Source organism: Dipodomys spectabilis, unplaced genomic scaffold, assembly GCF_019054845.1.
Source record: "Dipodomys spectabilis isolate Male_0828 unplaced genomic scaffold, ASM1905484v1 ptg000329l, whole genome shotgun sequence".
NCBI lineage: Eukaryota > Metazoa > Chordata > Mammalia > Rodentia > Heteromyidae > Dipodomys > Dipodomys spectabilis.
In genome coordinates, this window is record NW_024871006.1 from 5,568,863 (window position 1) to 5,580,034 (window position 11,172).

Consider the following 11,172-nt stretch of genomic DNA (forward strand, 5'->3'; position numbering starts at 1 on the left):
CACAATCAACAAAAAACAAAAAAACATCAGTGGACTTTCCTACCCAGGCTGGCTTTGAACTCAAGCTCCTTAGTAGCTAGAATTATTTCTGAGCAACAGGTACCCATCTTCATGGGTTTAAAAAACAAACAACAAACAAAAAAAAAGCCTCTTATTTACAGGGTTGTATACTCATCACCATTATTAAATTCTAGTACATTACCATACTTCATTATACCCTGCCAAAAGTTTAGAAATGTTATCATTGACTTGAAAATCCAATGAAATGCAATGAGTTGATTTTCAGGTGTTTTTTTTTTGTTTGTTTTTGCTTTTGCTGGTCCTGGGACTTGAACTTGGGGCCTGGGCTCTGTCCCTGAACCTCTCTCTGCTCAAGCCTTAGCACTCTACCACTTGAACCACAGTGCTACTTCCGGCTTTTTCAATTTATGTGGTACTGAGGAATCGAATACAGGGTTTCATGAACTCAAGCACTCTACCACTAAGCCACATTCCCACCCCGATTTCCATGTTTGATGACAGGAATTGTTAGCTTAAATTTTTAGGGAATCTCACCTTTGGGCAGCTCTAAATTCTCCTCTTCCAGACTTAAAATTGTACTTGTCTTTTTCTTGTGCAATATTGGAATGTGAACTCAGGGCCTTATGTTTGCTAGGTAGGCATTCTGCTTCTTGAGCCATGCCTCCAGCCGTTGTTGTGCTTTATTTTTTAGGTAAGATCTTGCGTTGGTTAGCCTTGGACTGCAGCTCCCCTCCTTAAGCCTCTTATATAGCTTTGGATTATAGGCACATACCACCACACCTGGTTTGTTGGCTGAAATGGGGCTTCACGCCGGCCTCAAACTTCGTTCCTCCTAATCGCTGCCTCCCGTATAGCTGGGATGATAGGTATGCACTGCCACGCAATGCCTGATATTCTTTCTTGAAGTTGAGGTAACCTCAATTAGCTTAGTTGGCCGTATAAGAAAAATTTCTAGGGGCTGGGAAGGTGGCTCAGTGGTAGAGCACTTGCCTTGCATGCTCAAGGCCCTGGGTTCGATTCCTCAGCACCACATAAGCAAAAAGAAAAAAGCCGGAAGTGGCGCTGTGGCTCAAGTGGTAGAGTGCTAGCCTTGGGCTGAATTGCTGAGGGACAGCGCCCAGGCCCAGAGTTCAGGCCCCATGAACGGACCCAAAAAAAAAAAGAAAAATTTCTAAATGCCTGTTTAAGACATAGCAGAAATGGTCTGCTATCTTTGGAAGTGCATTATTGTTTATGTAGGTGTTAGGCTTTTCTAATGAAAGTATAGTAAGTTCCCTCCCAGCCTAGCTGTTTGTGAGCACACACGCCAGTGCCCCCAGGTGTGCAGCTGATCTGGGCTGCGGCTGTCAGGGCTGCAGCGCCGTGTCCCCAGCTTGCTTGTGCCATTGACAGCAGGAGTTTGTCACGGCTTGTTGGCCTAAGGGTCCTAGCTTCGGATAGCTCTAGTCTGCAGACTGCCCTCTGTCCCCAGTCTTCCGGAGCTGTCCTCCAGGCCAGCCCTCTACACGGCAGCTGTCTTTACCAAAGAATGCTACAGGAAAAGCCACGGAGTCAGAGCAGGGCAGAATTCCTCATCCCACCACCCTGGCCACATGGTACGTGAAATGCCAGTGGCCAGTCCCAGCCTGGACTCACGCCTGAGTGGGTTCTGGGGCTGCCCATCACCCCGGGGCTCCCACGAGCGGACCCCCACCACCACAGAGCATCTGCACAACCAGGTGAATGATGGGTTTGATTCAGGAAGCTGTATCCTGTGGCACTGTGGGGTTCCTGCTGATTCTGATCAAAGGGACCTGGAATGAAGCGGGGTGTTGGGGTATCTGGGTCGGGAATCCAGCTTGCCCTGCCTCCCCCTTGGTTTTACTTATTTTAAGCTTGAGTATGTATATGTGCGCTCATGAATTCAGGGCTTAAGTACTCTTGATTTTCTTTTTTGCTCAAAGCTGGCTTTCTACCCCTTGAGCCATAGCTCGCTTCTGGCTTTTTGCTGGTTAATTGGATGTCTCACAGACTTTGCTGTCGAAGCTGGTTTTGAACCATGATCCTCCGATTTCAGCCTCCTGAGTAGCTATCAATTCTTTAAATGAATGTACGTGAGTTGTTAGGGGGCTTGTTGTGACATTTCCACATAGTGTTCCCCTGTCAGCCTCACCGCCTCTGTCACTCCTCCATCCTCCTTCCTTCCTTCCCCTTCGGACAATTTCAGCAGGTTTCATTGTGCTATTTTCATACATACAAATAAACTATATGGACCATATCTGTCCTCATTCAGCCTCTTTGTTAGCCCTCCCCTCCTGAGATTGTGCCTGTGTCCCCTCAACCAAGCCTGTTCTGTTTTTCTGTCAATCATTTCTGTCTCTCTCTCTCCTTCCTTCCTTCCTTTCCTCCTTCCTTCCCTTCTCCCTTCTTCCCTCTCTCCTTCCCTCCCTCCCTCTCTCTCTCTTTTCTTTCTTTCCTTCTTCCTTCCTTCCCTCCTTCCTTCCTTCCTTCCTTCCTTTCTTTCTTTCTTCCTTTCTTTCTTTCTTTGCATCAGCCCTGGGGCTTGAAATCAGGGTCTGGGAACTGTTCCTGAGCTTTTGCATTCAAGACTAGCACACTACCACTTGCACTGTAGCTCACTTCTGGCTTGCTTATTCGTTTATTTATTTGTTTATTTTCAGATCCTGGGGCTTAAACTCAAGGACTGGGCATTGTCCCTGAGCCTCTTTGTGCTTAAGGCTAGCTCTCTACCACTTGAGCCACAGGGCCACTTCTGACTTTTCCTGAGTAGTTTATTAGAGGTAAGAGTTTCACAGACTTTCCTGCCCGGCCTGGCTTCAAACTGCAATCCTCAGATCTCAGCCTCCTGAGTAGCTAGGATTACAGGCTTGAGCCACTGATGTCCAGCAAGGTGTCATTTTTTTTGTTGTTTTTTTTTCCCTGAAGCCTCACAGTCAAAGCCAGTTTGTAGCAGGAAAGTAAGTCTATGAGACTCTTTTTTTTTGAGGGGGGGAGGTCCGGTCGTGGGGCCTGAACTGTGGGCCTGGGTGCTGTCCCTCAGCTCTTCAGCTCAAGGCTAGCGCTCTACCACTTGAGCCACAGCGCCACTTCCGGCTTTTTTCTTTTTGCTTATGTGGTGCTGAGGAATCGAACCCAGGGCCTCAGGCATGCCAGGCAAGCGCTCTACCACTGAGCCACCTTCCCAGCCCCTCTATGAGACTCTTTACTGCCAATTAACCAGCTAAAAGCTGGAAGTAGAGCTGTGGCTCAAGTGGTAGAATGCTAGTCTTGATTTTTTTAAAAAAAAGCTCAAGGATAGCGTCCCAGGTCCTGAGTTAAAGTCGCAGTACTGGCACACATGAAAAAGTTATTGTCCTCAAAACACTAACAGTAAGATGAGCACATCCAAGAGCTCCACTTACGTATGTCCCACCAACATTGAGAGCAGCCACTCATACAGTAGCCAAACAAGTGGAAGGTGCAGGAGCGCGCATGGCACATGGGAGGATACAGGACACGTGCAGGGATGATGATGGCCCACCGTCCTCGATAAAAAGGAAAGAAACAGATCGCTGCAGTGCAGGCAGGCCTGGACCTGTGCTCAGTGAAAGGAGTCAGTCACAAAAGGATAAACGTGGCAGGACACACTCACATAAGGTGCATGGCTATCAGAACTTGCAAGCAGGAAGTAAAATGGTAGGGTGGGGAGGAGAAGTGCATTCCTTTGTGAGTGTAGAGCTCCGGGATTTTTTTTTTTTTCCACTTCAAGGCTAGTGCTGTACCACTTTAGCTATAGCTTCACTTCTAGCTTTTTTTTTGTAGTTCATTGAAGATAAGAGTCTCATGGAGGGGCTGGGAAGGTGGCTCAGTGGTCCAGCGCTTGCCTTGCATGCCTGAGGCCCTGGGTTCAATTCCTCAGCACCACATAAGCAAAAGGAAAAAAGCCAGAAGTGGCGCTGTGGCTCAAGTGGTAGTGTGCTAGCCTTGAGCTGAAGAGCTGGGGGACAGCGCCCACACCCAGAGTTCAGGCCCCACGACTGGACCCAAAAAAAAAAAAAAAAAAGTCTCATGGATTTTTGTGCCCCAGCTGGCTTCAAACCACAGTCCTCAGATATCAGCCTTCTGAGTAGCTAGGATTACAGGCATGAGCCACCAGTGCCTGGCTAGAGTTCCAGTTTTACAAAATAAAATTTGTGGAGATGGATGGTGGTAGTTGTGTGGGAAGTAATATACCTAATGCCACTGAGCCATACATCTGCCTGTGTGCATGTGTGTGTGCATGGCTGTTGTAGGGCTCGAATTCAGAGCCTGAGCGTTATCTCTGAGGTTGGGACTTGAACTCCTTTTTGCTGGTTAACTGGAGGTAAGAGTCTCAGATTTGTCTGCTTGGGCTGATTTTCAAATTGTTATCCTCAGCCCTGAACCTGTTGAGTAGCTAGGATTATACACTGAACCCTTGAACTACACCCCCAGCCAATAATATACTAAACTTTAATTTTGTGTTAACCTAGGAGGCCAAAAAGCTAGCATGTTTGGGTATTCCGTGACTCGGCTTTCTTTCAAGAAGCTAGCATGTTTGAGTGTTCCGTCACTCCGCTTTCTTTCAGCTTTGGGTGCAGGGTGAGAAAACCCACCCCGGGCACTGCCCCATGTGTCTGATGGAGAGGGGGTTTGTTGTTGGCATTAAATCTGGAAGTTCTGGTGTTCTGGGCCTTCATTGTGGGTGAGCTGGCCTGGAGAACTTAAAGGATGCTGCTCACCACTGGACTGAAGCCCAGTCCAGAGAACATAAGCTCACTTGTGCTTTGATTCTCTTCAGTTCCTAGGTCCTATTATTTCCTCTTTAACGTGTTGGTATACACCCCAGTCCTTCCAGCATGTTGTTGATATTCTGCCTGCTGCCTTTTTCTTTTTTTCTTTTGCAGTTTTACATTTTGAAAGGGTTCTTCAGGGATAATTGTCAAATGAACTGTCAGCCAAGTCTTGATGACTCATTGTAGACACTGAGAGTGTTTTAAGAACCTCTCCCCGCCCCCCCCCCCCCCTTTCGTTTGTAATCAAGTGTTTTCCCTTGGCTTGTGGGTGTGTAGTCTTCCGATCTATACTGTGGATGGAGTCCTGCAGGGTTTAGGGGGCTCTGCTCCGCCGATACCCAGAACCCACTGCGTGCGCTCAGCCATGCAGCTAGGATTTGTGCTTCAGCCACAGCTTGTTTCAGACTCAAGGACATCATTCCGGCACGGGCAGATCCTTCCACTTAGAAAATATTTTGGCTCAAGTGGTAGAGCACTCACCTTGAGCAGAAGAGCACAGGGACAGCACCCAAGCACAGAGTTCAAGCCCCACAACTGACCAAAAAATAAAGAAAGAAAATATTTTGGTTCATTATGGCTGTTTGGCTCCATGAGGTCTTGTGTCTCCTAGACAGATTAGTTTCCTTACTATTTTATTCCTTTGGGGATCAGTGTAACTACAGAAACTAGGGAATAATTCTCCTCCTCCTCCTCCTGCACCACCACCTCCTTCTCCTTTCTCCTCCTCCTCCTCCTTCTTCCTCTTCCTCTTCCTCTTCCTCTTCCTCTTCTTCCTCCTTCTTCCTCTGCCTTTTTCTTCTCTTCTTCCTCCTCCTCCTCCTCCTCTTCTTTCTTCCCTTCCTTCTTCCTCCCTCTTCCTCCTCCTCCTTCCTCCTTCCTTCCTTCATCTTCATCTTTTTGTACTGGGACATTAACTCCTTAGCTGTTCCTTAGCTGGTCCACTCAAGAATAACATTGTAACACTTGAACTACAGTTCCACTTCCAGCCTTTGTGTGTGTGTGTGTGTGGGGGGGGGGGGGGTGGTCATGGGGCTTAAACTCAGGGCCTGGGTGCTGTCCTTGAGCTTTTTTTTCTTTTGCTCAAAGTTAGCACTCTACCACTTTTGAGCCACAGCTCCATTTCTGGTTTTTAGGTGGTAAAGTGGAGATAAGAATCTTACAATTTTTCCTGCTTGGCTGGCTTTGAACTGCTGTCCTCAGATCTCAAGCCTCTTGAGTAGTAGGATTACAGGCGTGAGCCACCCATAGCCAGCCCATTTCCAGCTTTTTGATAGTTAATTGGAAATAAGTGTCTCAGGGACTTTCCTCCTTGGTTGACTTCAAACTTATCCTCAGATATCTGGTAGCTAGGATTATAGGCATGAGCTACCACTGCCTGGCCTTAATTTTCTTTATTACTATTTTTTCAAGCCCTGGAGCTTGAACTAAGGACCTGGGCATTGTCTATGAGCGTTTTTGCTCAGAGCTAGTGCTCTACAACTTGAGCCAGAGCTCCACTTTCAGATTTTTTTTTTTTTGTAGTTTTTTTTTTGTCGGTCGTGGGGCTTGAACTCTGGGCCTGGGCGCTGTCCCTCAGCTCTTCAGCTCAAGGCGAGCGCTCTACCACTTGAGCTACAGCGCCACTTCCTTTTTTTTGTAGTTTATTGGAGATAAGCAATCCATGAACTTTTCTGCTTTGGCTGTCTTCGAACCATGATCCTCAGATCTCAACCCCCTGAGTCAATAGGATTACAGACGTGAGCCATTAGTACTTGGCTTAATTTTATTTATTTATAGATAATAGTAAATATATTGAGTGCTTTTTTTTTTTTTTGGTCTGGTCGTGGGGCCTGAACTCTGGGCCTGGGCACTGTCCCTCAGCTCTTCAGCTCAAGGCTAGCACTCTACCACTTGAGCCACAGTGCCACTTCCGGCTTTTTTCTTTTTTTTTTTTTTTTTTTGCTTATGTGGTGCTGAGGAATCGAACCCAGGGCCTCAGGCATGCAAGGCAAGCGCTCTACCACTGAGCCACCTTCCCAGCCCCTTGAGTGCTTTTTTTTTTTTTTTTGCTGGTACTTTTTTTTTTTGGGGGGGGGGTCCCGTTGTGGGGCCTGAACTCTGGGCCTAGGCGCTGTCCCTCAGCTCTTCAGCTCAAGGCTAGCACTCTACCACTTGAGCAACAGCGCCACTTCCGGCTTTTTTCTTTTTGCTTATATGGTGCTAAGGAATCGAACCCAGGGCCTCATGCATGCAAGGCAAGCACTCTACCGCTAAGCTACCTTCCCAGCCCTGCTGGCACTTTTTGTTGTTGTTGTTTTATTTATTTTTGCCGTACTAGGGCTTGAACTCAGGACCTATGCACTTGAATAGCTTTTTTTGCTCCAGATAGTCATTCTATTCCCTGAGCCATACCTCCACTTCAGTTTTTTGCTGGTTAATTGGAGATGAGTCTTACAGACTTTTCTGCCTGTGGGTTGGCTTTGAACCGTGACCCTCAGATCTGTTTCCTGATTTGCTAGGATTACAGGCATTAGCCAGCGGCATCTGGCTACACCAGCACTTTCATTCCAAGCGAGGTACCATTATTATACTCATAATGTGCAAACGAAGGCACAGAAAGTCCAAGATACATACCCCAGAAGCAAAGCTGGTCAGGGATGGGGCTGAATTGACCCCATACAGCCTGTTTAAGGACCTCATTGGTTCATAACTGCATTGCAGCCAGGGGCCAGAGGGCCTGTCACCACAGGATGGCAGGACTTGCATGGCAGAGGCAATACACGAACTTGTTTTCAAGTTACTAGGTTACTGCGGGTTCGGGGTGTGGGGGGAGCAGCATAGCAGGCGGTATAAGGGTCAACAAGGCTCCATAACCACTGAACACTGAAATTGTGCTCTTGCAGGGCATGGAAGCCCCCAGAGGGGGCTTAAGAGGCCAGCGAGAAAACACTTAGCAAGAGAGGACGAATTGCCTTTGTAATCACCCCTGAAACCCCCTCCACGGACAGCCACGGCGCGCTCTCCGCCAAGCCATTCATCGGTGGGTAATAGCCAGGTGACGATGGATGGTTGCTGCTATTCATCTGTTTTAAAGGAAGGAAACGGCACACATAATCACCTGCCTGAAAAGGCCCCTCGTGGTCTATCATTATTTGTTTCCTGGCTGCAGCACAGAAAGAAGAGCGCATAGCTGTCTCTGTAGCCTCCTTACCGCTGCAGAACCGATTGACTGCCGCGAAATAACCGGAGACGCGTGTCTGTGTCTCGATGCAGAAAATGTATTTAGGATACTTCTGTATTGAGCCCTGTGTGAGTGCCAGAGCCCTCTGGGGTGGTTGCTATTAGAGAGGACGTGCTTCGCATGCAGGGGGCTCTCCTTCCATCCCCAGCACCACCCCCTCCCCGCCCAAGCAAACCCACAGCCGTACCCATACCCATCTCAAATGAAAGAGGGTAGTGGTCAAGGGATGGCTTTGTAAAGAGGATTGTGGGCTTCATTTAGGGATGAGCAACAGTAAGCATTGTGAGAGTTGGCAAAATCATTCGTTCATGCCAAACTCTGATGTGATGGGGGTCACACCCATGCACACATACACGCACACAAAAACTATGATAAAAATCTACTAGACAGTACCTGGGCATTGGTGGCTCAGGCTTGTGATCCTAGCTACTCGGGAGGCTGAGATCTGAGGATCATAATTCAAAGATAGAGCAGGAAAGTCCAGGAGATTCTTATCTCCACTTAACCAGCAAAAAGCTGGGAATGGAGCTGTGGCTCTTATGGTAGAGTATTAGTCTTGAGCAACAGAAACAAAGGGACAGTGCCCAGGTCTTGTGTGAGTTCACACAAGGCACTGGTGGCTAGCGCTTGTAATCCTAGCTACTTAGAGGCTGAGATAAGGATCATGATTCAAAGCCAGCCCGGGCAGGAAAGTCCATGAGACTTCAATTAACCACCAGAAAACCAGAAGTGGCGCTGTGGCTCAAGTGGTACAGCACTAGCCTTGAGCTGAAGAGCTGAAGGACAGTGCCCAGGCCCAGAGTTCAAGCCCCACAACCAAAAAAAAAAAGATTATATAGTATGTCCAAGTGGGATTTATCCCAGGAATACAAGGTTGGTTAGATATCAATCCCCCCCAAAAAAAACACCACCAAGTACGTAAGATGCAGTTTAACTCAGTTGTGACATGAACTGCCCAGCTTCTGTCCAAGCCCCACAAGTTAAAGGCTTAGGCCCGCCGGACCCCTCTTCCCCCCACTTCAGAATCTGCCCACAAGGTGGTGTGTGTGTGGTGGTGTGTGTGGTGGTGTGTGTGGTGGTGTGTGTGTGTGTGTGTGTGTGTGTGAGTGATCATTTGTCAAAACAAAGTCCCAGAACTTAGGAAAGCCTTCAGCTTCTGGCACCTAGCACATCTTTTCCCTCCTGGGACACAGATGTGCTCAATAACCAGGATTCTCCCTGGACCTCGTATCAAAATTTTATTAGGTAGATCATGTGATAGAATCATAGCCCATCAGTAAGGAACTCCATCCTGCTAAGTCAAAATCCATTTAGCACCCAAACTCCCCAACAGTTAGCCCTCTGCTTAACTCTTTTTTTTTTTCCTTTCTGGGTTGTGGGGCCTGAACTCTGGGCCTGGGCGCTGCCCCTCAGCTCTTCAGCTTAAGGCTAGCACTCTACCACTTGAGCCACAGTGCCACTTCTGGCTTTTTCTGCTTCTGTGGTGCTGAGGAATCGAACCCAGGGCCTCATGCATGCAAGGCGAGCACTCTACCACTGAGCCACCTTCCCAGCTCCCTTCTGCTTAACTTTGTGATTGGGTGGCTGAGTGGGAGCCGTGGCTCACTGCTCTTGCCCAGAATCATGAAAGAGGACATAGCTCATATCAAGCCTGGGAAAAGATCGAAGTTCAAAACATGAAACAGGGTCTCTGATGAATGCATGTTTTTCTTGGTGCTGGTACTGGGGTTTGAACTCAGGGCCTTGTGTTCTTGCTTGACTGTTTTTTTGTTTTGTTTTGTTTTTTGGTCGTGGAGCCTGAACTCTGGGCCTGGGCGCTGTCCCTCAGCTCTTCAGCTCAAGGCTAGCACACTACCACTTGAGCCACAGTGCCACTTCCAGCTTTTTCTGCTTATGTGGTGCTGAGGAATCAAACCCAGGGCTTCATGCATGCAAGGCAAGCACTCTACCACTGAGCCACTTTCCCAGCCCCTTGCTTAGCTGTTTTGCTCAAGGCTAGCACTCTACCACTTGAGCCACAGCTCCACCCCCAGCTTTTTGGTGGTTAATCCTGCCTGGGCTGGCTTCAAACCTCAATCCTCAAAACCCTAAATAGGATTACAGGCATGAGTAATAGTCACCTGGCCTACAGATGGCTTTTATACTATGATAAAGTTGGAAAATTTGGTTGAGCATCAGTAAAAAGGATTTGTGCCTAGGTGTGCTCATTCATAGTGAATGACGATATGTTCCTACATTCATAACATGAGTGACAGGTCACTCTTGTCAGGAAGTTTCTAGAGCTATCCAAACTTGAACAAAAATCACAATGCCTATGTTTTTTTTATTATACTATAACAATATACTGTATCAGTAGAAAAAAAGGCAAACACTTGAGGATCATGTCACTAGATGAAAAAAAAAAAAAAAAGACAGCCAGGCATCTGTGCCTGTAATCCTAGCTACTCAGAAGGCTGAGACCTGAGGATCTTGCTTCAAAGCCAGCCAGGCCACAAAACTCGAATAAACTATTCAGAAAACCAGAAGTGGTGCTGTGGCTCAAGTGGTAGAGTGCTTGCTTGAGCTGAAGAGTTGAGCAATAGTGCCCAGGCCCAGAGTTCAAAACCCCATGACTGACAAAAAAAAAAAAGACAAAAATCTAACATTCATGATGGAAGACTGGCAACCACTTCTCCATGAAGTATGGAGAGGCAACTTCTTCATTGTAACATGGGCACTGTGGAAAACCCACAGCAAAGGCCCTGCTTAAAGGCCAAAGGTCCCATGCTTTTCCCCGAGATCAGGATCTCAGAGCATGAACACGCAACCCAGTCAGCTTCCCAGGTGCCTTAGTAGATGTGCCTTAGTGAATGAGCCCTGGGGGTGTCGTGCTAGCCCGATGCCTGCCTGCCTTTTCCAGAATTCCGCCTTTCGTGCAAAGTCCTTACCACAGGTCTCCCTGTATGAACTGGAAATTGCAAGGTATCCAGACAAGGCTGGTTCAAATCCAGCTGCAGCTGCTAGTCTGAACACTTCTGCTCAAAGATGGAGAAAACAGCAGAGTCTGATGCAGAACAATCTCCCTGCCCTTACCCACGTCACGGGGAGTGAGGAGATGAAAAAGGACCTCAGGGCTGCGGCACAGTGACGTTTCTGGTC